Source organism: Agelaius tricolor, unplaced genomic scaffold (assembly GCF_023055355.1).
Source record: "Agelaius tricolor isolate 1412-34295 unplaced genomic scaffold, bAgeTri1.0.p SCAF_2, whole genome shotgun sequence".
Classification (NCBI taxonomy): Eukaryota; Metazoa; Chordata; class Aves; order Passeriformes; family Icteridae; genus Agelaius; species Agelaius tricolor.
In genome coordinates, this window is record NW_027269262.1 from 90,999,260 (window position 1) to 91,026,786 (window position 27,527).

The 27,527-nt window shown below is 43.1% G+C and overlaps 1 protein-coding gene across 1 annotated transcript in view; it reads right to left on the reverse strand.

Moving 5' to 3' along the window:
• COL22A1 (collagen type XXII alpha 1 chain) overlaps positions 1-27,527 on the reverse strand; it is a 241,495-nt gene that overhangs the window by 177,104 nt on the left and 36,864 nt on the right. The window lies entirely within an intron of this gene.

Sequence of the window (27,527 nt, forward strand, 5' to 3'; positions counted from 1 at the left end):
CTTTTAATCCATTGTAGAGTGCTACTTTTTAATGCAAATGCAATTCAATACATAGTAACCATGCCTAAGAAAAAATGTACTTTATTAAAGAACAAATGTATTTTATCAAGGTAGTTACCATATCAACCAAACTGTAACTCTGCAGAAGAAAATTAGTTTTGTTAGTAATGACCTCTTTCTCATAAAATTATAATTCTTGAATAGGGATATGTAATTATTCCTTCCCTGTAATACTTTATTCACTGGCTTCAATATCAAACATTACTTTTTTGTGAGTGAGATCAGGAAAATTGCTCTATACCTATACATATGGACCATTTTTCAATTTCTAATAGCCTTACATTATCAACATTTCAAAGGCCTATAATTGGAGGGATTAGGAAGCTCTGTGTATGTAAATTTGCAGATGACACCAAGCTGAGTGGTGCTGTGGACACACCTGAAGGATGGGACCATCCAGAGGGACCTGGACAAGCTCCAGAAGTGGCTCATGGAAATCTCATCAGGTTTAACAAGACCAGGTGCTGGTGCTGTATCGTATTTGCAGGGACCCTTGTGGCAGGCAGGAATGGTGAATCTGACTCCATGTTCTCAGAAGGCTAATTTATTACTTTATGATACTATATTATAATAAAGAATGCTAAACAAAACTATACTAAACAATACAGAAAGGATACTTCCTCAATGCTAAAAAGCTAATAATGAAAACTTGTGACTCTCTCCAGAGTCCCAACACAGCCTGGCCCTGATTGGCCAAAGAGTGAAAACTCCTCACACCAGCATCCAATGAAACAATCACCTGTGGGTAAACAATCTCCAAACACATTCCACATAAGCAAAACAGAGGAGAAGCAAATGAGATAAGAATTGTTTTCCTTTTTCTCTGAGGCTTCTCAGCTTCCCAGGAGACAAATCCTGGGCAAAGGGATTTTTTCAGAGAATGTGAATGCCACAGTGCTGCACTTGGGCTGGGGCAATCCCTGGTATCCATCCAGGCTGGGGAGGGGAGGGACTGAGAGCAGCCCTGCCCAGGGGGACCTGGGGGTGCAGGTGGGTGAGAGGCTGGGCAGGAGCTGCCCATGGGCACTGGCAGCCCAGGAACCTCCTGTGTCCTTGGTTTGTAAGGGCTTCTTGTTGAAGGAAGCATTTCTGAGTAATTTAACTGCAGTAATTTAACTTTTCTGTAAACAAATATGAAATGTGTTTGATGAGGAGGGACGTAAGTCTTAGAACCTTCCCTATGGAAAAAAAAATCCCAAAGCTCTCAAATATTTTAAAAGCAAGAGACAATATGTCCTACAGAGCACATGTTCTGCAAAGAGCCATGTCAGAAGAATGTGTTGGCTCAGGAACGTTCGCTACCACTAAAATAACATTAAATAATCTAGTGCAATTAAAATGTAACAATCGGGCTGCAAGTTTGGAAAAGTGATCTGATTGTTTGAGTTTCTTTGCCTCCAAGCCATTTCAAAAGAAATTCAAGGGAATTGGATAGAAAACAAAGGGGAAAATAAAAGAGAAGGAAGGAAGGAAGGAAGGAAGGAAGGAAGGAAGGAAGGAAGGAAGGAAGGCAGGCAAATCCCCATTGCCAGCTTTCTGTCCTTGTGTCCATAGGACTCTGCTGAAACAGTCTCTTACTTTTCATTTTAATTCTTTCAAGGATAAGCAAGCCCTCAGCTGCCAAGGGCTCCTCTGGGGACTGGTGTATAATGAATGCTGAACATGTGTAGCTGTCAAGTTCCACAAGAATAAAGTAGAGAGGTGAGAATGGAAACACAAGAAGGTTAAAGCAAACATTATTTATTATCATGTTTTGGTTTTTTTTTTTTCCTTTCCAGACTGAGAATTTCAGGATTCCAGAATCTCGGCAGCACCCAGTGCATTGGCAGAGATTCAGACACTGAATTTCCATCATTATTCCATTCCCACAAGAGAAATTCTCTAGTTTCTCTCAAAAGGTGTGATACTCCCAATCCAAATATTTGAATTGTCTCATCCCCTGACGCTGAAGTTTAGCCCCTTGTAATCCTGCCCATGAATAAGGCAATGCAGGGCAAATGCAGGCTTCCCTAAAAGTTGTCTCCCAAAACTTTACAGGCAGAAAAACTTTACAGGCAGACAGCCTGGTAAGAAAGAGGAATTTGGGTTGAGTGGGTGGGTTTCATATTCTTATGTAGATAGTATTGCATTTTTTTTCTACATTGAAATAATTTTCGCATTGCACTTGAAGGGAAAGGGGCCTGGTGAGAAATTTTTTTCCTAAAGTCAAGAATATTTCATGAAAGTAGCTTCTCAGAGGAGCTTTCCCAGAGCCCATTAGCTCTGTTCTTTAATTACTCAGGCAGTTCTCTGTGCAGCAGCTCCTCCAGCACATTTAATTCCCTGCAGTCAGTTGATGACTCCTATATATAGTACTACCTCTATTTGTTCTTTTCTTTTCTTTTACAGAACATCACACATAGACCATTTTATAGCTTCCAAATTTAAGGGTTTTTTTCCCCTCACTCTTTTAAAAATGCTTCTTTTGAAAGAATGCCTCCACTCGCTGCCCATATTACTGAATATTTTTTGGCAAATGTTTGTTGTCAGATATTCTTTCCCTGCAAATAACGCAATCCATAAAGTGCCACCCACCATAGAAACAAATTTATAAGGAAAAACGTGGCATTTTTTTCAGCTACAGAGGCAGCCCTGACAGTGCAATGATACTGCAATAGTGTCTGTACTAACATTATAATTTGCAGCAAGGTGTAGGTACAACAGAGCATCACAGCAATTATATGATTACACCTTGCAGTTTAATGCCTTGTGCAACTCTCTTTCCTTTCTGAAATCACACTGAATCTTCACACCATGGGGTTTAAAGTCCATCAGTGCCAGGAAAATCACTTGTTTGGGGCTGCTGAAGCCAAGGTTGATTCTGTCTTTTTTCCTTCAATGCCTACATTGATGCTGGATGAGGTTTCCATATTTGCTCTCACACAAAGGCTCTCTGTCACTACAGTGATAGAGCATCCTGGAATGCTTTGGGCTGGAAGGGACTTTAAATCCTCTGTTTCCAACCCCTCTGCCATGGGCAAGGACACCTTTCACTAGACCAAGTTTCACAGGGCCCCATCCAACCTGGCCTTGAACATTTCCAGGGATCCAGCATCCACAGCTTTTCTAGCTAACATGTTCCAGTACCTCCCCACCCTCACAGTGAAGAATTTCTTCATGATATCTAATATAAACCTGCCCTCTTCCAATTTAAAACCATTACCTTTTTTTCTATCACTACAAACCCCTCCCAAAAATCCCTCTCCAGCTCTCTTGTAGAGCTCATGAATGCTGATGGTGAAGTGAAAAGGGAATAGCAAACCCTCACCACAGCACAGCTTTCAGGTGGAGAAAACACAGCCACAGCCCACCCTACTCCACATAAATCTCTCACAGTTTTCCACTAAAACATTGTTCTGAAAATGCACCAATGCCCAGCTGAACTGCTCCCCAGGCTCCCCTGTCTGCTGAGAAAGTCCCAAGTGACTTCAGTGGGACTCTGGGGAACTGTGTCCACAGGGCTCCCTCCCCTTTTCCAGCACAGTAGCCAGAAAAAGTGAATTTCTGTGTGACCATCCATTCAGTGCTGGCATTGCTCAGCAGATGGTGTGTTCCATACAGAGGTAGCAAAATCACTGCAGGGTATTATACCCCAGAGAGCTCCCATGCAACACTCATTTAAGGTCCTAGGCAAGAGGACAGTCTTCTTTGATAAGCTCTTTCTAAAGAATGGAGAAGCAGAGCTTTTTCAAAGAGCAATTCAGAGCAGAAACCGAATTTAGTCGCCCTGATGTAGCCCTGAAAAAGCCACTTTCTTCCCATTGTTTCTAGGGGAAATCTAGGAACACACAGTTCCCAAATTAGACATCTGTCAAAGGCACCAGAGTTACATCCATCCAATTAAAACAAGCATGGTTGGGTGCATTCCTGGGCACTGAGGCCAAGGCGTGTTCAAGCCCATATCTCTGCTAGCAAATGGTCTTAACCTCCAAAACAAGAGGGCTGCTGACCAGGAACACTCCCTGGCATGTTGGAAATACCCATCTGGAGCCCAGAAATGTTCCAGTGGAGTGTCAGCTTGCCTGGGGAGAAATGTGCCAGACCCCAGGGCAGAGGATTGCATTCCACTGCCCTGGAATGCTTCTGGCCACATTTACTGTTACTAGTTCAAATATAGCCCATAAATGTCATCCTTTGCTAAGAGTTCTCTGATACAGATCAAAAGCACTGATGCTGAATTGATTTTATGGTCACAGGCCACCAATCCTGAAATGCATTCAGTGCAAATGGGAAAGTGGGGAGGGGGCTGCATGCACAGCAAAGCAATATTGGATCCTGTTTAAATAGGGACAGCAATGCAAGGAGTTCTGGCATTTGCAAAGCACTTGAAGTCCTTTTGAAGGTGAAAAAGTAAATTAAAAAAAAAAGGTTAAATTCTTCTCCTACAGTTTTCTTCCTGTCCTGTCTCACTTACACTGGAGCTTCATATCAGAGAGATGTGAAAAATACTGTTTTCCCCACAATGTGGCAGGCTGCACTGTGCATTTATACCATCTTCTCACCCTGGATCCAAGCATCTCTCTCCTCCTTTTGTTACTATCATTTGCCTTTTTTTTTTTTTTTCCTTTCTCTCTCTCCTATGCTCTGGATCTTGATTCCAAAAGAGACAATGCTACTGGAGGTGCTCCCACCCCACCAGCACACAAGAAGTGACAACTACACACCTCCACCAGCACGGGGAATCCTTTACAGCCCATCAGCCCCATCTCTAGGCTGACCCCATAATTCAACCATAAAGTCAGCTTCAGATCCTCTTTAAAATCTTCTAGAGAAGTTCCTGAATCTTGGTGAGGACTCATCTTTCCAAAGGATACCTGCACCGCAGGATGCTCAGAGAACCTCTCCCTCTGCAGTGCACCCACACAAATGCTAGAAACTCCTGGTATGACTGGCAGCAGAAGTATACTGTCAAGAGGACTGCTGCAATTAGCACCATTTAAGTGAGCAGCATACAGAATTAATTTGCACATGCTCCCACAGGGAATAAGTGGCACTCTGGGAGCTATGAAAATAGCATCAGGCCTTGGCACTTCCAAGCTAATTTGCTTGTGTCTGCCCCTAAACAAACACAGAGACTGTGTGCCAAGGAGCTTGTCAGCAAACAGCACAAGGTTTTGAGGAAAGCAATTAGCAGCTGCTCTCCATCCAGGCCAGGAGCTGATTGCTGCTCTGGGACACGAGTCCACCTCCTTCTCTCATTCTGGGAAAGAGGTGAAGCTTCACCATGCTGAGTGTCCTTGATTGGAGTGAGCCACAGGGCTTCTCCTGAGTGGCCAACCATTGCCTTGGCAGATGAATTGCCATGAGCATGTCTTCATGCTAATGACCCATCAAATATTTAACAGGATGACAGTTAAATTTTGGTGGAGCTGAAGTGGAGCACACCCTCCAGGAGCCAGCAGCCACAGCAGCAAGCCCTGCCCCAGTGGCTGCTCTGTTGGCACAGATGGAATGTGTCACTCCTGATGCAGCTGCTGGGCTCTTTGGCACAAGTTTAGGTGTTTGCTGCCTGTACCTCAGAGGCTGGAGAGAACAGGGTGCTGCAAGGCTAAAAGGGTTTCCTGCTTGGCCTTGTGTCCCAGATGAAGACCAAAGATCAGAGGTACTGCTCACCTGGATGAGACAAAGCCACCCCACCTGCCAAAGTGATGATCCCAAGAGTGCAGAAAGAAGAGATCAGCACAAAGGGCCTCTCTAGGGGTGCAGGTGGGAATGAGCAGTCTGTGGATGGAGCAGAAAGCACTCCAGGTAGATTGTCTCACCTGCCTACCATCTCACAGCCAAGCATTAAAAAATCCATCATTCTCGCTCCCCTTCTCACTCATTAAGGTTTAGAAAATAAAAGTTTTTATATTCTTGGATTTTGCACCATTGGACATGGATCAATTCCAATATCCACCTGTGTAATGAACAATAAGATTTCTGTGGTGTGTAAGAAGACCCAAGGTAAAACATCTGTGCTTTACACTCCTTTAAAAACTTAAAAAGATCAGTACCACACACGCAAATTCTGGTTGTAGAAACAGGAGAAGCCTTTGACAAACTCAAGCAGGTCTCTCTTATGTTTTTCTCCTGTGCTGAGCAATATGGAAGCAAAATTCGGCCAGCAGCAAATTTCACAGCAGGGAGCTGGTAGCAGCAATAGCAAAAAATGCAAAATCTCTTACAGCAATGACTGATTTTAGGATGGACTCAAACGTTGTAAAATGCTATCAACATATGAGAGGTGGGGGTTTTTATGTGGTTTTTAAATAGCAATTCTGTGTTAGTCCTGTAATTGAAACGACTGGGATGATTAAAAATAAACTCAGTGTGAAGCTCCGGTAGGTTGGTTCTCACTGAATAGGAACAATACAGAATTTCTGCTATAAAACCCCATCAATCTCACTTGCACTGGGCATTCACCAAAGGCACATTCCCCAGATGAGCCCAATGGAGCAGTGCAGCTACAGATCTGCTGAAGCCATCAGTTCCCACTGCTGGCTGGAGGGACAAGACAGTCTGTCCATTATCCTCCCATGTGCCACAACACGGAGACAAGAGCGTGGACTCTCCTCATATGAGCACTGCCAGAAAGCTGAGATGCCAAGTCACAGTTTATAATTGATTTAAAAAAAAAAAAAAAAAAGCAAATCCTGGGCAGACCACAAATGTTATTTTATTTGTTAAATTTCTGTAAAAGCAATTACTTGTCCAGAATAATAATGAGAAATCCAGGTAAGGCATTCTGTTCCCTCGCAGGAGTTCCAAAAGTGAATTAATTAGAAGCAACTTGTTTCAAAGCTCATGGCTTTTCAGCTGATCAATAAATATACACTAGCTGTTCTCAAATAACTTCCAAGAGAGAAATATAGCTCAAGGATGAGTTGAAGAGGGCTCTGACTGCCATTACTCTTCTGGTGTAATTATACAACTGCAAATTGAACAGTATCTTCTTCCATGTGGGTATTTCTGGGGACTACTCTAACTGTGGCTTTAGGACTCTGACCAGCAGCAGTACAAATATATCATAAGAGGAAAGCAAAGAAATTTCTGCATAAATAGAAGACATGACTCTGGCTAAGAGTTTGATTTTGTTTTGTAAAGAATTGTAGCATCGCCTTTGCAAAATGGAGAGGGTTCAAGAAAAGTCAGTGACTTTAGTTTCCTCTTAGAAGAAACCAGGTTAAAATCTGGCCTGAAGGATGCTATTATATGGATGCACCTCAGCAAACTCAGAATTTTTTCTGGTTTCTGTCCACATCTTGCTGAATTTGGCCTTTCCTGGGCCAGGGCATGAAACTGGCCACACAGAGGCAGAAGGTGGTGGAAGGCATGCCAAGATCAGCCAGAGAAAGCAGTGGGACATTTCTGTGGTGGTACAGATCTTCAGAAGACATCCATCTGATAATCTTCATGGGGTTAAAACTTGGGGTCACCAAAGGAAACAGGCTGAGGATTGATCATGTGGGAAAAAGGACTTGTCCAAGATCAGATGCCACCACAAGCTGCTGGGTCTCAGGGCTCCCTTTCTGCCTTCCAAGATGCTACAGAGTCCAGCAGGAAAAAGAAATTACTCAAAATGAGTGAAGGATGGCAGGAGCAGGCCCAGTGTTCACTTCTTTACTTCAAAAGGGTTTAAACAGACCATTGGGATCTGCAAAGGTCTTAACAGATTTAGAGACCTTTAGGAGCCCATCTGGTTTTTCAGCTTTAAGACACACCTGAAAATAGCCAGGTTGAAAGCACTGGGTTCACTTCTGACTTAAATTTTGAAAGATAACTTCAGTTCTGTGTTGATTTTATCCAAACAGCTTGATTCACCTGCCAGTTCCAAACATTCCACCAGGCCCAAACTTTCTAAGGAGGTTTGTATAAGATCTGGGTGCTTCCTTCCCATGGGCACTTCATCAATCTCTCCTCAGAAGCCTAACAGCAGCCAAAAGAAAAGCAACTTAACCAGAAGTGGTTTTGAGGGCATCTGCCCCCTCCACACTCTGCTAAACAAAGGATGTGATGAGTGGAGCCTGGAAAATAAGGATTTGTGAGCAATAAATAAAAGCAGGCACAACCTGGGCTGTGTTACTCAAGCCAGGTGCGCATAGTTCAAAGGCTGATTTCCCCTTTCTTTCCCCCAACAGAGTTTTCCCTGCTCAAAAATATCAACCACTCATTTTTAAGGAGGTCTAAGAGGATATTTTAGACAAGACAGTTGTGCAAGAAGGGAAAAGGGAAAGAACTAACCCAAGCACAAAAAAGAAAGGAGTCGAGAGGGAGAAAGCACATGGGTATCAATCAGCATCTATAGCCCTGCCACCTCTGAGTACTAATATCTTCAATCCCCACTAAAATCTTATCTGTGCCAGGAAAAAACCCATTTATCAAGCCCTCTGCATTAATACAGGGCTGCCACACTGTGTAATACACCTGTGCTGTTGTTATTCACATACCTGGAATCAAATTGTGCTGTTGTTGTGCCAGTCCACCAGCAGCACAGCCCAAGCCTCCCCACAGGCATGGCAGGATGAGTTAATGCTGTAAAACTTTCAGCTGCACAGCCACAAAAGGTACATCCCAGTGTGAGAGAATCTGTGTTTCCAGAGGACCTGCAAAGTCAGCCCAGTGGTACCTGTCCCCATTGTCCCTCTCCAGGGAGCTGAGCACACTGACTCTCCAAAGGGGAACATGGTTTGCATTGATTTTCTAAAAACATATTAAGTAATTGATATTTTGAACCAAAACCAGAAGTTCTCCACTTCAAAAAAAAAAAAAACAACCCAAGTTTAAAATACAGCATTTTAATAGCTTCAGAGATTTTTTTCCCAATCCTTCTCCCATGATCAAAAACTCATCTAAATTGGTTTTGCCCAGAAGTTTTGATCTTGATGAATTAGTGTTTTCCCTATGACAGGCATTTAATTAAGAGATCCCAAATCAATTCTGAGAGGTTTCTTTTCCTACAAAACACAGTGTCTGCTGGCCCATGCACCTAGGGGTACATGGTGTGGGAGGGGGATAATTTTACCTGCTGTCAGCTAGGAATGAGAGATGTGGAATTGACATTTCAATCTGAAATGAAATGAAATGTTGCAGGCAGAAGTACAATGTATTAGCTCAAGAGCTCCTGATGAGTCCTGAAGGACAACATTCAGCATGGTGCTCATTGTGCATGCTCCTCTCCAGCCTGAGAAGGAAAGGGGTTTCAGAAAAAATCTTGTGGCCTCAGAAAAGGAGATTTGCTGTATTGTATCAGATGCCTCAGCAGCAGTTCAGCAAGCTTTCTGTAGTAAAACTGATCCTCACAAGGTGGTTTTGCAAGGTCACTAAACATTTTAAAGCACATCCAACAGGCTTGGGTTTTTTAATTTATTTTTTTTTTTATTTACACATCCCTAAATTTTTCCACAGATCTCTGAAACCTGCCTTTCAAATTTAGGCCAAAGACCAATTCATTTCTTTCCTCTTGGACTTTTTTTTCCCTCTAAGTGATGCTTTTGCAGAGGATATGCTGGGAATTGCTGCATCAGATGGAGCTGCACAGATGGGAAGTGGAATTTCACACTCAGTTCTGCATCCTCAGTCTGCATCACTTGCTGTGGGAATCCACAAGCACAGCTACTGTGGGGTTTCACCTTTGTTCAGTGCTAAAGTGGAGATGCTCTCATTGCACCAAAGAGACACACAGGCACTGAGAACCAGCCAGACTCTACTTCTTTAATGTTTTATTAACCCTGTCCTATAGAAGAACTGAATCACAGAATCATTAATATTATTAAAGAACTCCAAGATCATTGACTCCAGCATTTTAACCACCACCTCCATTAAACCATATCACAGAGTCCACTCATCTTTTTTAAATTTCCAGGGATGGTGACTCCACCCCTTCCCTGGGAAGTCTGTTCCAATTCTTAAACAGTCAGTGGATAATGTTTTCCTAATATCCAACCTTTTTTCTTAGGTAATCCTCCCCCTTTCTGCATTGGCAAAAATGCAGATTATAACCTCTATAGCTGAGGCCTCAAAAAGTAATTCTTGGAGCTCTTTAACAGTTATTTCCCAGACTTTATAAGTGAATGTGTTGGGCACAAAGCAAAATAAAAGCAGGGCCAGGGCTTGGCTGGGACATCCATGTGTCTCTGCACACAAAGAGAGACCAGCCAGGAGGGCTCACAAACACCCAGTAAAGGACAGGACAGCCAGCTTTGGTTTTTTATCAGGGAAAACTGGAGAAAATCAACCCTGCAGGGTCATTTCCAGGTGCCCATAAGATCCAGAGGCAATGGAGAAGGTGTGGGTGCATGCCGCAGAGGAGTTAGACATCTGTGCAACTGCTGAGCAATCAGAGCTGTTATTTCACCTGGATCACAGATTCTGTCCCTCAAGAAAGATGGAAAAATGACATTTCAGCTTTACTTCCTGAGGAAGTTGCCTATTCAGCAAGGTGTGACTTGCAGTTATATGTTATGCATGCAGAGTGAGAACTGGTAGAGGAGCTAATGTTATCATAGGAACTGGGAAGTTCCTATGATAAGGAACTAAGGAAGCTCCCAGCTGCCTTTTTCAGGTGGGATTCCTCCCCTCTTAAAAAGAAACTTGAGCCTTAAGTGAATGTGGTGAAGGCTTGTGCAAGTTTATCTGACCTGGCTTGCTGAGGTACTGACTTTGGGAGTGGAATTATGGGTGCTGACCTGAAGAAGAAATTGTTTCTAGGTGAGGATCATGGGAGAAAGAGTTTGTGTTTGCAGAACTGTGCCAGGGCAGATGCTGGGCTGGGACTTTCCGTGTGAAGGAAGGAACAGTGAAGTCTGCTGCAAGAAAATGGCTAGACACATTAAAGCTTTTCATTAGCACTTTCTGATAAGATTATAAATATTCTGTATAATTACCATTAGCTAGAGTGTCCAAAAGCCTGAAGTGGCAAGACTGCAAGTTCATTATAAAAATTATGCAGAACACACATGAGAGGGGAAAGCAGAAGATGGAAAAACAGAGCTGAGTAAGTTAATCCATTTCTTAAAAGAACCTTTTAATAACTCTAAAAAACGCTGCACAAGCCCCAATGTGGACCAGTTGGCCCCTTGCCACCTTCCTCTCCAGGGCAGTGGAAATGGGATCCATCGGCTCAGCAAATCCTGACGGTGAACAAAGGCCCCACTGCCAAGATCTGCTGGCACCGGTGCCATTCCCACGCATCGCCCCCAGCCCCTCCAGGGAGCAGGGCTGCCTCGGACACCCCCAGCCCCAGTGTCCCTGCCTGGCACCAGCACCCCAAGCTTTGTCCTTTTCCCCTCCCCGTTCCCCCCGGGGTCTTTGGGAGGCCTGGGCTGCCGGAGCCATCCAGGGGGGTCCCCTGCACACTGAGCCGACCTCATTGTGCTCTGCCCCAGCGAGCACAACTAATAACCACGGTTTGCCTGCTTTAATTGAGGCTCTGAATAACTGGGAGCAAGGACCCACCCCTCCAACAAAGGCAGAGCTCCCCTCACCGCAGAGCCCAGCTGCCACTCACGCTGCTCTGCCTGGGATGCCACAAAAGCTGAGCTGTTCTGCATGGAAAGCAGCTACCACAGAACCCGGCCATGAGCAAATGGGGGCCAGCATGAATTCCAGGAAAGTCCCCGTGGCAGAGAGCATGTCCAGCCCTCTGTGCCCCACGCTTGCTGAGCACCAGAAGCTTGGTGAAATTATTTTGCCCTGCAACAGGTTTTTCTAAGAGGCTGTGGAAGCCCAGAGGAATGACATACATGCTGGCGATGAAAATTACCATGAAGGGTGTTTTTCAGCTCAGAATACAAAACAGATTGGCTTTTCTGCAGGCACTGGTAAGAAAAATACTAATTAGTACAAAGTATGGTGATAGGCCAACTCTCTTGCTTAGTTGCTCATTCATTAAAGTGAAATTAATCTGGTTTTAGATCAATGTAAATGAGTGAGGAATGTAGCTGGGTGTTTTGTTTTTGTACACCCATTTGCTGCTGTTGTTGGTCACAAAGAAACAAAGCTAAAAGCACAGCACAGGACACCTCAAAGTCAGCTCTATCCCTAATGACCAAGGCCTGCTATCAAACAAATGTGTCCTGTTACAGCTGCGAGCCCCCAAAACTCAGTCTGAGGATGTGAAGCCATTCAGGTGAACAGAGATAAATCTGGATAAATCACACAGGAGTAAAAGCAGAAAACAGGAGAGGAACTCTTTACAGGGGCAGGTAATAACAGCCAACGGGAAAAGCCTTCAAACTAAAAAGAGTAGATTTAGATTAGACATAAAGATTAGGAAGAAATCCTTTATAATAAAGGTGATGAGGCTTTAGTACAGACTGCCCAGAAAACCTGTGGCTGCCCCATCCCTGGAAGTGTTCAAGGCTGTGTGGGATGGGGCTTCGAGCAACTTGATCTCAAGTCAAAGGTGTCTCTAGCCCTGGCAGGGGGTTACAACTAGATGATCTTATAATTTCCCTTCCAACCCAAACAATTCAGTGATTCTCTGTGATTACATTCTTGGCTTTGGCTATGAGGTCAGACCTTTATTTCACTGAGCTTGTCATCCCAGCAACATCTCAGATGAGATTTCACAGGTCACTGTACCAAATCCCAAATTCACTGAGGAGAAAAACCAATATGAAGAATGTGATTTGCCTAAGAACTACTTACAAACCTGATAGCTGTGCCACTACACAAAAACTGGCAACAGCATTTATGACTAGCTGAGGAAACTTCCACCCACCCCAAAATAGTGTAGTATGGACCAATGCTTCCCCATTCAAACATCCTGTCTGCTTCACAATGCTCAGCACTTCCATATACAAACCAAACTCATTCTTTGGCCAGGAGGGCAGGAAGGCAGAGCCAAACTATTCTCCCTACTCCCATCCACCCAAAATTGGGATGCCACATTCCCACTGCCCATTAGGGAAAGGCTCCTGGCCTGGGACTCTGCTATTCCCTGAACCATGTCAGGTCATTGTTCAGAAAGAGCTCATTAGCACAGAGTGAACCCATCCCACCAAGTGTCCCATGGGCTGTGGTGGGACAGTGCCAGGGCCCAGGACTTTTACTGGCAGTGGTGTGGCTTGCAAGGGCCTGTGCTGACACAGGACATCCCTCTGGGTGGCATTTCTCCTGGCTGCACTGTGTGTGCACGTGAAGAGTTGGGCTCTCCATCCCTGCTGCTCAGCAGAAGCATCCACAGAGGTAGTTGGGGTGTTCAAAGGGGTTCCTTCCATCCCAGAGCTCACATGGAGATATCCAGAACCAGCAGATATTTGGCTGAGTTGCTCAAGTTTTGATTACAGAGTTGCTGGAGCATGTCCAGAGAAGTGCAGTGAAGCTGGGAAAGGGTCTGGAGCACAAGTCTGACAAAAAACAGCTGAGGGAGCTGGGGGTGTTCAGCCTGGAGAAAAGGAGGCTCAGGAAGATCTTTTCACTTTCTACAACTTCCTGAAAGGATGCTGTGGCCACGTGGGGGTGGGCCTCTTCTCCCAAGTAACAAGCAAAGAGGACAAGAGGAAATGGGCTCAAGTTGCACCAGGGATTGGATATTTAGAACAATTTCTTCACTGAAGGGGTGGTCAAGCATTGGAACAGGCTGCCGAGGGAAATGGTGGAATCATCATCCCTGGAAGCACACAAAAAGTGTGTAGATGTGGCACTGAGGGACAAGGCTTGGTGGTGGCTGTGGCAGTGATAGGTTAAGAGTTGAACTCAATGATCTCAGGAGGTCTTTTTTCACTTTGATAATTTTGTGATTCCATGATAACAAAGGAGACAAGAATGTACCAGTGGTCACTTGTAACACTGGTAGCTTCAGCTTCACAGATGTTGCCTTAAGCTGCGTGCAGCTCATAGTGGTGGCTGTTGTGGCCAGAATGATTTCCAGATGACAGTGACTCCATCTTACAGAGGCCCACACAGGTGCATTTCTTTGGGAAGGACATACTTTTATGCAGTGTTACAGAAAGAGAGAATTTTCACATGATATAAGAAGTAAGACAAGGAAACCCTGAGCCCTTTTAATAGTTAGACTTGATCCATCTTGGATCTGTTTCTTCCCAGCCATTCACAAGCCATCACATCATTAGCTTCTCAAAGAACTGACTGTCTCCATAATGATCCAAGGGCAGCTTCTCTTGAATTGCTCCCCACTGCCTCTCTGGGAAGCAGATGGGCTGGGGAGAGTGACACAGACCTGGTGCTCCTGCTGAGAAATTGAAAACTTGTTCCCTGCAGTGATCACCACCATCAGTGTCTGACCCCTTTCCCTGGAAAGTGTTGGATATGTGGTGTTGTTTTCTGTGCCCATAACTGACTCGGGATTAGTTACTGAGAAACAGCTTGGCAGCCTTCCAGGCCACCACACAAGAAAATCACTCTATTGCCTTATGGCCAGACAAAGTCTACAGTTTGTCTCTAATCACCTCCATTAGAGCACAGTTTGCCTTCTAATCAAAGGCCACATTTGCCATTTAATTTTTCTTCCCATCTTCCACCCATGCCAGGACCAAGATGCTGCAAACATTCCTATGTATGTAGACACTTAGAGATTAAAATATCCTTCCTCCAAGGTCTGAAAGCTCAGTCTAATAGAGAGGTTCTGGTGGATTTTCTGCTAGGAAAAAGCACAAGAAAAATATATTGGTGATCTCTCAACAAATCTTGTTTTCCATCTGTCTGCCAGACTCACAAATTTTATATCTACAGAAAACTACAACCAGCGTCAAGGCCTCTTGCACAGAACATCAGACATCTCATATTCCACAGCAATATCTGCTCTTTTGGAAAATAATCTTTCCTTTCTCAGAAGAAAATGCTGTTAAAGCTAGCAGTTTGAGACTGAGATGAACAAGATTTCATCTCTTAAAAAGGCATCAGCCTGCATTTTAAAGAAGCCAGAGCACACTATTCCAGCCCCATAGGTGATCTTTTTTCAGACATTAACTATGCTCAGTTAGAAAAAATGAATCTTACATGTCCCTTAAGAAGCAGCTTCTAGTTTCCACTTTTGTCTTGCTGATGGGATTCAGACAATCAGTGCAACAAATTTTAACACTGATGATGTGCCCTCTATTTCCATGTTTCCATACTTTCCAAAGGAAATATGAGTACTGATGGTCATATCTCATCATATATTCTTCCACAGTTGGTTTGGGAGTTTTGATCATTACCAATGTCAGAATTTAATATGACATAAATTTTCTTAGTCTGTGCAGGGTTATGTACAAGCCCAAATAAAAGAGTAATTTAAAGATAAGATTCAGTGTCACGGTTCTCTTGACATCTTGCACAAATACTGAGCAAGCCCAAGCTTCCATCACACATCTGCCCAGACAAAAATAAAGCTGCACATGTACATCCAATTGATTATTTGCATTAACCTCTTTATATATGTAGATAGGACATCAACCTGTGGGAGCAAGTCCAGAGGAAGCCACCAAGTTGATTAGAGGGATGGAACATCTCTCCTATGCAGAAAGGTGGAGAGAATTTGGATTCTTCAGGAGGTAAAGAGAAGGCTTTGGGGTGACCTGACTGCAGCCTTTCAACACCTGAGAGATGGAGAGAGACTTTTTACAAGAACCTGGAGGGACAGAACAAGGGGGAATGGCTTCAAACAAAAGACAGTAGGTTTAGGTTTGATATAAGAAATATTTTTTTTTTTAATAAAGGTGGTGAAGCACTGAGACGAGCTGACCAGAGAGGTTTTGGATGCCCCATCCCTCTCAGAGTTCAAGGCTGGGCTGGATGGAGCTCCAAGAACTTGATCCAGTGAAAGGTATCATTGCCCATGGCAGGAAGTTGGAAATAGATGATCTTTAATGTCCCTTCCAATCATTCTATATTTCTAGAATAAAATTCTAAATGTAATTGCTTTTGAGTTAATATTGCCATGGTGTACCTTACTAGAACCACACCTGAGCTGGCCCATTTTAACCCAGAGATGATCCACCTCCCACAGCTGGAATCCATCACTTTATTTCCCACCTTCATTAAAAAGAGCTGTCATAACAGAATGAATGAATCCAGCAGGGAAGGTTAAATGCTGCTTGGCAGACTCACAGGGAAGTAAGCACTATGCTGTTTTCCTTGGTGAAAGTCAACATTAAACAATTCTTCTTGCTATCACCCTAGCAGAGCTCCTCCTCACCTACAAACCCAGAAGTGTAGGGAGAATCAAACTTAGCATCCAGCCTGGAATCCCAGATAAAAGTGAAATGAAAAGCTCAGCCCAAAAGCAGGAAAACACACAGGCAATGTTTTCTCTATACTGGCTTCAGCTGCTTTTTCAAGGGTCCCACCAACCCTAGGAAAATCATCAACATGTCAAAATAAAAAAAAAAAAAAAAAAACAAAAACCAGCCCAAACCACCAAAAACCCAACAAAACTACAGAAATTACTATATAAGTATAGATTCATTGCAGATCTATGTCTTTACTCTCCACTTTCCCATTCAAAATGATATAATTAAACATGTACTGATTTAATGAAAACTCAGTCTGTACTATTCTGAAATTAGGACATTTACCTCCCCCCATGGGAGCACAGATCCACCCAGTATGAATAGCATGTTTATCCACCCCTGTGGTTTCCATTCCCTAGATTTTATTTGTGTTAACTGAGAGAAAATCACTTCATTCACTTCCAATTATATATATGGATGTGCGTGCATACACATACATTAAAAAAAAAGGTGGATGCTATAAAAATAACTGAGTCCAGAAGAGAAGAAAGTAAAAAATGTCTGTACTCCAAAAGGGGCTTATTCAAAGGATAGATTGTGGGATGATGAGTCCATGGGAGTTGTGGAGTCCCTCATCAGTGACCATTCTTCACCAGAAATCCACAATAAGTTGAGCAGCCAGCCCCTTCCACTTAGACTTGATCAACTCTGCTCAGTTTGAACCCACATCCAGCTGCAGGAGAAAAGTCACAAACCCCTGGGACAAAGCAGATGAAGCAGAGAGGGCCCTTGGTGCCTTAAGTCCCCTGTGTTCTGGTGATAGCAGGTTACTTGGGAGCTTATTCCATAATGAAGGGTGGTGGGGGAAGAGAAAGCACAGACAAAAACAACCTCTGTGGCTATGAACTTACTGACATCAATTTACTTCCTCCCCTTGGCATTTGTCCCTCTCACTCCACCACAGAGTTACGGGTAGAAAACACTTTTCCTGAAAAGCTGTTCCTCTCCTGTGCATTTTGTGGTGAAGGGGAGACAATTATTGAGCAGAAAAAAGGAAAGAACTGAAGATGAAAGGGTCAGCCTCGCACAATTACAGCCTCAGCCTGGCCCCACGCTGGAGGTGCCTGTCAGGGAGCAGTGAGCACTCGTGAGCACAAACATCATCCAGAGCCCTGCAGGGCCAGGCCAGGTCCATCCTGAGAGCTGGGCTGTGCTGAGCACAGGAAAAAGGTGGAGGGACAACCCCAACCCCACCCCTCTCCCCACAGGTAAAACCTCTGCATACAGCCAGCAGTGAGGAACCATCTGCTAAGAGCTGTTTCACATACCTTCCCTGCTGGAAGGACAAGAGGTATTTTAGGACTAAGAGTTGGATCTCTGTGACTCAATGTGCATCTCCATTATACTTGAGTGCATCAAACCTCTCATGGAAAATCTTCAGAGTGCCACACAAGGAAGGAATTTGCACCATGTGTAAATCCATTCAGCCAAGGTTTATTTCTGAGGTCTTTTAGTGCCCTGCTGTGTAAGCTTAAGAAAACCTTTGGATTCACTAGAAATAACTCAGAATGTATGCAAATAGCTGTACAAAGTAGTGACAAGTCAGTCTAATACTTTCTCAGGTGTTTGGTTAATTAAACATTTATTATCTGGCACACTAGTAGTTTGTGGAAAATAATTAGCAGTGATATATTACTTAGCATAAATATGGAGGAGTGAAACTACTCTATGCTCCAAAATAGAAATCAAATCAATGCTTTAGTTATAAGACAAACTAAGGAACATAAAAAAAAAAAAAGAAACAGACTTTTCTAGGATCTGAACAAAGAAGAATTTTCTTGACCCTGTGAAAGTGAGAGATATTTTTCAACATTTCAGTAGCACCTAACATTTTATGGTCAAGGCATGCGCCCACAGAAATCAAAGTAAAAAGCTGAGAGACTTTTCTGTATTACAGGCCCCCTAGAACAAATAAAAATATCGACCTCCAAAGCCAAATTACTTATAATCAACTCAAAAATAGTTTGCAGAGGTGAATGTGGTGGGAGGGTGTAGCAACCCCATCCACTAATTCCATTTATTTACAGTTCCTATTCTGTTTTCTTGTGCTGTCAGCAGGCACACAGGACAGTATTTTTAACTAAATAATAGTATGCAAAAGGATTTACGATGAAAAAAAACATCCCACCCACTGGGATAAACTCCTAATTATAGATGATAAAAATCCTTGATTCTGAGCCAGTCATACATTAAAGAGATTCCTGTGTACCATCTTACACTGTGTGAAGCCACAGTGTCTTACAGCTTGTAAAGCTGTGAGCACGTAAATACTCAGCTGGTGATAAATAAATTATAAATATAATATTAGCCTAGGAAATTAATTCTTCAGGACGTTATTAAGGTCACTACAAGAACAGTTTATCAGGCAGGTAAATTAGACAGGCATCTGCTTCTATGCTTGCTAACAGAAATCACAACAGTCAGTGTAAATGATGTTGAATTTTGAAAGATTTGCAGCTCTGTAAATGTTCCACTTGTCCTTAAACAACTTTGTCAAAAATCAACGTGCATGATTCACTATTCCAGCACAGAGCTCTGATAGCTTGGAGGAATAGTTAGCAGATACATCCCTGAATAAACTAACACAGTAAATTTTCCAGTACATTTTATTTTGTGAGTATTATACACTCACAGTTCAAATAAGACTCATATCCTATTCATCACAAGCAAGGATAATGAGGATTTCCTTCTATTTTAATACTCTCTTGTCCTTTTCACTAGAGCCATGAGCTCCAATAGATCCAGAGGTGTAGAAGAGGGATTATTTCTCTGCAGTGGGAGTGGTGATTGAACGTTGTCAATAAGCTTGACTAGGGAAGGAACATTATGGCCAACATCTGCCCTCTTGCAAAACTCCTGGGGCTGGACACTGCCAAAATATTTAGGGAAATATGGTGTCAGGAACTGAAAAAAAGGACATCCAGTTTCCTAGTCCAGACACCAAAGTGACCTTTCCAAAGTGCCTGATCAGTGTGCTGCACCAGAGAGCACTGAGACTGGGTTTCAGGAACCTGTGACTCAAAGACTGCTCTGGATCATTTTGGCCCCTGAGGGATTGTTAGTCCTGAGCACATCCCTTCTCTAACATGATCCTTATATGTGTTATGTTTATATGCAAGTCAAAATATTTGAGACAAGGCATGCTGTATTCCATCAGACAAGCCCTGCTCAACAATAACAAAAACATCTCTACATTTTCAATGCTGTGTTCAGTAGAAATATAAAACATATCTCCATACCAGCCACTGCGAAAAAAATTAATTCCATCCCAGCCAAAACCAGCACTCTACAGCTTGGTAGAGTTTTTGGTGCCATTTACATGGGCACTTCTGCAAAAGACACTCAGAGTGAATTCAATGAAAATTTGAATAAATCATAGAATCATAGAATGGTTTGGTTGGGAAGAGACCTAAATGATCATTCAGCTCCAAACCTCTCATGGGGAGGGACACCTTCTGCTACACCAAAGTCCTGGTTCATTGGAGCTTGTGGTGCCTCACCACCCTCAAAGTATTTCTTCCTACTATCTAATCTAGATTCAATCTCTTTCAGTTTAAAGCCATTTCTGTTTGTTTCTATCAGATAATAATCAGATAAGAAAGATTGTTTAATTACCTTAACCATACTCAGAACTCCACTGGCTCAAAATCAGCTTTTAAATGCCATTCATAGCAGGATGAATTTATCACAGCAGTTCTTCCACTGGGTTTGTTCACCAGGTCCTCCAAGTGAATTTTCAGCTTGTCTCTATGGGAAGACAACCAGGATGCACCAGCAACATGGGTTTGGTTTACATTCAAGCTGGTCTGAGCTGGCATCCTTCCCATTTTGGTTCCAGCAAAGCACAGTCTGGTTTAGGGTCTGACTTTGTTACAGTGAGAACTGGAAAGATCATTAAGCACGAGTGGATTCACGCTTCAATTAACAACAACAACAACAAAGCTATTAGCAACAAAGGTATCTTTCAATAGTAGCAATTTAAAAAGCTGTCTCTGTTACTCTTAATTGTATTGCAGTCATTATTTGTTTTTTAAAGTATTATCTTGCTATAAATGAGTCAATAGACTGCAGCAGGTAATATCACAGCACAGTTAACTTCAAGGACCAATTTATCACAAAATATAGGCAGAAGCCAAAGATGAGGGAGAGGGAACCATTCTTCTCACAGGAGTAGAACCTTAGGGATTAAATAAATTATGTTTGACCCTAAACATATGCTAATATGTGGTAACAGCTCTCTAAACTGACATTGTCTCCTTCAACTGCACAAACCCTGCAGCATCAGGGAGCTGGGTGAGAATTGCAGCACATCCACCTCAGCTTGCAATACTGGCCTGAATATCCATCAGTAATATAAATTCCAGCAGTCTGAATTTACTGTCACAAGGAAGCAAACGTTATTGTATTCCCAGAACGTGGCAGGGAAAGGTTCAACTCTTTTGCTGTTGGCTGTCAAAGTGAAGAATCCAATGAGAAAGTTACATAAGCTCTCTCAAAAGTGAGTGAAAAGAGAGAGGCACTCAGAGGTTGAATCATGTCTCCTGTCTCAAACAGTCATCCTCAAGGAGGATGAAACATTCTCTTGAGATGTCCACTCCTTTCCACTGACTATCAAAAGAGCATGGACAAATAATTTTCAGGCTACTGCAGTATGATGATATGAATCCTACAGAAGATACCTGAATATAAAGATACAAAATCTATTTTTATATCTATTTATGGCTTTCAGTTCTGATCCAACCTCAATCTTCAGCTCAGGAACACCCTTTGATCCAACCTATTAGAGTAATTTGCCACAAAGCTTTAGCACTAGTGACTAAAATTCTGCTGCACCATCCCACCTGTGTCTTGTTAGTGTTACATCTCCAGTGCCAAATCAGAGAGATTTTTACAGTAGATGTAGAACTAATATATAGATAATATGCTATCCATACTAATACATCCTATCCATCTTGCTGTAAAACCCTGGAGGAACAAAGCACAGTGATTCCTATGGCAGTGTAGCTGAAGTCTCCCCCAGAGGTGGTGGATTGGGTTGATTGTGTGTGGTCTGCAGTAAAAATGTCCTGTATTTCATCTTCTCTGGAGCTTTAACATGTTATAGCTTTATCTACCTCACTGTAAGAAAATACTGGTGCTTCAGGCTGAAAGGACACAGGTTTATTTTTCAGAGTTTATACATATAGAAACAAACATATGCCCTATGCACATAGGCAAACATATATGCATATATGTGCATTTTATATATAAATTCCTTTGTTTCCTAGAGTATAGATGAAGTTATAGCCAAACTGACTAATCCACAAGGAAATTAATGGAGTTTAGGAATCTGATGTCCCATGACCCTGTTGTTCAACAGACAAGGGGAGCAAGTGACAAAAAAATCACCTTATCCAATTGAGCTACCTCACTTGAAAGGTACCTTCCTTACTTCTGGCTAGGATTAGCAGCAGTACTCACAGTTCCCAAAGTATAGAGCATGCCAAAAAGCATTTTATGCAGAACTTAGAACTATTCTTCAGCCTTTTAAAGTACATGAATACAGCAGAGCTTGCAACAATTTCTTAATTGCATTTTAAAGAACTTAATTAGCACTTTATCAAAAAAAGCAGTTCTCCAAGGTGTCAGAGCACTCCCACTGCTTTTGTTTTGCATCATAAACAAGCTAACTGATTTGAAAAGGAATTTGGTATTTGGCTATAACTTGTAGGGAACTTGATGGGATTGAATCACTAACCCTACAATTTACTAACAAAAATAGCCCACCAGTTAAACCACACTGCAGCTCTACCACTGAGCAAGAAATTTTCTCAACAGACTGGCACATTAGAATTCAATTCTGTTTGTTGGCTTGGTTTATTTAAAGAAAAAAGAAAAAAAATGAAATTCAGCAGTATTTACAAACTTCCACAGAAGAAAAGATGCACCACTTCATATTGCCAAAGGAGAGGAAAGGAAATCATTCTGTCACTTGAGTTTGAACTCTAGTAGTAACATGAATCTCTCTGTGGCAAGGTTTCAAGGTTTACAGGTATCACAGATCTGTTCAACCAATGTCTGGTCCCTGGAGGTGTTGAAGGCCAGGCTGGATGGAGCCCTGAGCAACCTGGTCTAGTGGGAGGTGTCCTTGTCCATGACAAGGGGATGGGAATGAGATGATCCCTTCCAACCCAGGCCATTCTGTGATTTTATTACCTACCTCAGCTTCAGAATAAGCCATTAAACCTTAAATGCCCAGCTTTGCTTTGATCACAGAAATAAATAATACAGGCCTCTAAAGACAGCTCAGCTGAACACAGAACTGGAAGCAATGGTTTCATCCCAGATCTTAAAAATAGGTGGTCCTGCCCATTTTGTTCCAGGTGTTAACGTGACAGTTTATCTAGCTCTGAACATGGTTTTGTGTAATAATTTGTCTTATAGTTCTGTTCTGCCTGTGAAATTGTTTCCAAAATAACTTCAATTATGAGGTGATGCACTTGATTCAACACCTTGAAAAGTCACAAATTTTCTGGTTAATCTATTTGAAGAGAAAGCTGAGTTTTTGTGCCAAACCTTTTCCCAGGTGACACAGGCAGCCCATTACCAGCGAACATTTCATCCTTCTCTGAAACCCAGGACCTGCCATGGTACCTCCAAACTATCTCATTAGGCTGAGTCACAGGATCTGCAGCTCCCATTGCAGTTACTCCTCACAAGACTTTGAGGCTGGAATTTATGGAGCCAGGAGCAAAAGAAAAAGCTCACCAGCCCTGAGAACCCAAGCTCCCCAATGCTATAATGGGTTTACAGAAATATTCATTTTATAAGAAGCTGGGGACTTCAGGAAACCCACTGGGATTTAGAAATATAAAATCTTATGACTTCATTACATTGCATGCTGTGATACAGATTCAACCTTTTCTATGATTTTCCATAAATTCTACCAGGTCCATCAGGAGAACTGGGAATAAATCTCCATGTCACCACCCCAGACATTCCCTATCCTAAAAAGAACTACATCCCCAAATCGAGGGAGAGCAGAGGAAATCTTTAATTTGCAGGTGCACCTAACCCCAGCAGGCAATGGTCTATTCCATTTATCTATTGTGCTGGGAGTTACCATTAGATTTTGATGTGAATAGTCACATAAAGCATACAAATTAACCCCAAAGCAGGCTTAGAACACTAAGACTTTAAATTGCTGGTGTCCTTTCAGTGTGAGGTCAGTTTAGGGGTTGTAAATGAAGGAGGAAGAAAGGCCTGACTGTACAAATTTGCTGAAATTTAAAGGATTTAAGACTTGTGAAGGCCACATGCCAAGGGTTTTCTCCTCCTTGCTTTGTTTTTCTTGGACAGAAAAGCCTGTAACTAAACCTAAAGCCTCAGAGGTTTTTAAGTGCCTTGCCCTTGTCTCCTGCTGAGCATCTGGCATCTCCAGAGGTTCTTTCTGCTGAGAATTCCTCAGCAGTCCCACCAGGAGAGACAGTGCTGCCCCAAGGCTGAGCTGTGTCTTTTACCCCATCATTTGGGCTCCCCTGGAGCAGACAGGAAGCCTCCTCCTGACTGCAGCTGGAGAAGAATTGGGCTCCACAGCTGAGTATTGAAAGTGCTGAGCACCCACAGCTCCTGCAAAACCAATGTGGGCTGCAGACAGGGTTGAAAAACAAGATACTTCTAGCACATAAGAATATGTTCCAGCTTTTTGCCTGTTCCTATTTCTGTATTTCTCCTTCACTTCTACATTATTTAGAAATGGCTTCCATAGTCACCACATTCTCCCTCTCCCACCCTTTTTTTTCCTCCAAGCAGCACATTACCTTTTCACAGGGCTGTGAGACCCATGCTTTTCCTGATTGTCTCAATATTTCTTTCCAAATCTGGGACTTACTTTAATCTGAGTCTTTGTCTTTACAATTATTTTTACTGTACATCAAAGAGTGTTCAGAGATCTTTCTTGTCTGAAATGCAAGAAAACCTATTACAATTTAGGGAAGATGTTATCATCCAACAGATTTTGTGATTTCAGACAAGATGTTGTTGGCAGTCCAGAGATTCACTGTTTTACATAAAGTGATTGCCTGTGGTTTATAATGCTACTATTTGTCTGTAACTGCTAAAGAAAGAAGATAGAGATAAGAAAGGCAAGTGCAAAAGGTTTAATTGATCTCATTTTATTATATTCCTTTCTTCAGAGTCCCATATTAATATTCCAAGTGGTCTGTATGAAGTTTCAGGTATGGAACAGACTCCTTTTCTCACAAACTGCATCAAAGAAAAGAAGTAAAACCATTTTCTGTCACAGACTTATTTCTAAAACTCTGAATTTTGGATGACTTTTGGATTCATATCTTTTCTCCCTCAGCAAAAAGAAGAAATCAGGCCACAGATGCTGAAATGCCCTCATCACCTGAAGGCAATGTCTAAGACATTGCTTTTTCCAACGTACAAGGGAGTGCAAATAAATCAATAAATCACTCTCTGAAACTCTAACAGAGCTAACATCCATTCTGGAGGAGAAAAGCTGCCCAAGTGCAAAGAAATATCAAAGTGCTGCCTGGAGGCACTGACAGACAGGCTGTGTCTAAGTGAAGGTGGTGGCAGCTTGCTCATCCCTCCTACCAACAGCCCCCAGCAAGATGCTCCCAGCCAGACACAGCCTGTGTGAGGAGGAGAGCTCTGCCATCCCTCCCTGAACCAACAGGAGCTGAGGCAGCAGTAAAACAGCAACAATTGTGTGTACTGGAAAGCCTGGCTAAGGAAAATGGGGCAGGATCCTCAAGAGATCCATCTGCAGTGGGATATTTCTGTTAGGCAAGATGTTTTCTCAAGACAAGCAAGTTGTGCTGAAGCCTAGAAGTGGAGTTTGAATGGGAAAAACCTACCCAGAAATCCACTTTATGCACAGCATAAACCAGAGCACAGCAGCTCAGGTCTGCATTGGGAGCGCATGAAGGATTTTTCTCAATTTTCTGAAGTCCTTAACTAAAGTTCTTCAAGCTGATATGAGCTAGCACTGCACCAAAGGACACAATCCAGGCCTTCTGCTCCTATTAGCTGCTCTCACCTTGTGCCAGTTCCTCCCCTGGGACAGCATGGTGAAATAAATCTGAGTAAAAACTAATCTGGGAAAGGAAACAAAAACATTCATTGGCTTCCTGCTGTAGTTCATGGTGAGGCCACATAAATGCATGTGTTGGCAGATGGGAGAAGGAAGTTAGGAAGAATAAGATTTTCTTTTCTAGAAGTGGGGCTGGTCATAAAACAGCACTGTTGTAAATCTCAGAATAAACCTATTCATTTCAGACTACCAAGCAAAATAAGAATTTATTTAGAATCATGGAATTGTTTAGGCTGGAAAAAACCCTTAAGAACATTTAAGAAAAAACCCTAAAGAACCCTTGAGAGTCCAACCATTAACCCAGCACTGCCAGTCCATCACTAAACCATGTCCCCAGGTGTTGCACCTACACATCTTTTAAATACCTCCAGAGATGGTGACTCCACCACTTCCCTGGAGAGCCTCTTCCACTGCTTGACAATCCTTTCAGTGAAGGAATTTTTCTTAACATCCAATCTAAACCTCCCCTGGTGAAATTTGAGGCCGTTTCCTCTTGTCCTCGTGCTTGTTACCAGGAAGAAGAGACAAATCCCCACCTGGCTGTGATGCCTTGGAATGGCTACCTAGAACAGAGGCTAGACAGAGTTAGAAAATGAAGTAGATATTTATTAAAGGCCCTCAGTGGATACACCTTGGGCAGTGCAAAAGCCTCACAGAGACTCCACCCAAGATGGACAATGGTCACAAGGTTTTCAGACTGATATAAGTGTGGTCTATAAGCATATCAGGGGTTAATTGTCCAGTTACAGCTTCAGGTAATGAAGTCTTATTCCCCCAGTTTGCTTCCTCCCAATTCACTTTTGTTTATGCTTTTTTAGGGTCTGAGGCTGAGGCTGTCCTTGGCTGTCAGGCCAGGAGGGATTGTTTTGTCTGACCAAAATGTGAAGAGAGCTTACTAACACCCTAAATGGGGTTCAGTTCTACACTAATGCAGTACAGGATCTGAAAAATTCTAAAGCTAGAAACTTATCATCCTTTCAGGGAGTTGTAGAGAACAATAAGATTCCAACTCAGCTGCTTTCCTCCAGGCTAAACTTCCAGCTCCTTCAGCCAACACTCAAAGGACTCATGATAAAGACCCTGTGGTGGTTTGACAGGAAATGTGGTTTTTGGGATGCTGTGTTTTTGGCCAATGGATATTCAGACTTTAATATTGGCATTTAACCTGGCCATTGGGACATGGACACGCCTCTGAGAACACGGGGTTAAAAGCAGAGCTCTCCCCTGGGAGGGTCCTCTTGGGTTTCCGGCGGGAAAGAGTTCGGGTCTGTGCCCCGGCCCAGCTGCTGGCTGGGCAGGGGGAGGGGAAAGCCATGTGGCCGAGAGAGGTAGGCCTGAGCCCCGGGGTGGAAGGGTGAAACAGAGAGAGAGAGAGAGACACCGGGAGCCATCGGGCAGCCCCTGCTGAGAGACACAGAGAGAGAGAGAGAGAGAGAGAGAGAGAGAGAGAGGGAGAAAGAGCCGCTGCCTGAGACTGTAACCTTGAAGCTTGATAAACATGGGCCTGTGCCGGCAGCACGGCTGGGAAGGAGAAGAAGGGGGGGGTTCAGCTGGCCACTTGTAGGAGCTTTTAACCCTTTTTTTTTGGAGAATGAGAACTTTACAGATCATTGACCTCTCCTAGAAGATAGAGTGGAAGATGAGGAAGGAAATGTGCAAGTGTGAGAGAGGTCTGGGCGAGCGAGAGATAGTAGAAGAGTAGAGAAGAATCCTAGTGGGAAGAGATGATGGAGTGGCTTTTGCTGGACTCTTTTTGTATAGCCATGGACAGAACCATGTTCCTTGTGACACAGAGACTGCATCCAGGGGGAGGCAATGGCCACAGAGCCAAGAGGGTTCAGTGTTGGTGCCCCTCGGCCCCAGGGGGTGAAAAAATATGGGGGGGACAGGTGTCCCAAAGGAGAGACTGTGCCTTTTTTGGATCGGGACAGAGGATCCTTAAAAGACAACCCTAGAAGCAGTTCTGGTCCGTGTTCAGTGGTGAGAGCACTGGACATGAAAGGAAGAGGTCACCATGGCAGATGTTCTCCAGGTGGTGCCACGAGTGACACCAAAACACACGAGGCTTCGACTGTGTTTCCAGGGGAAGCCCATGGTACAAGAAGGACTCCTCT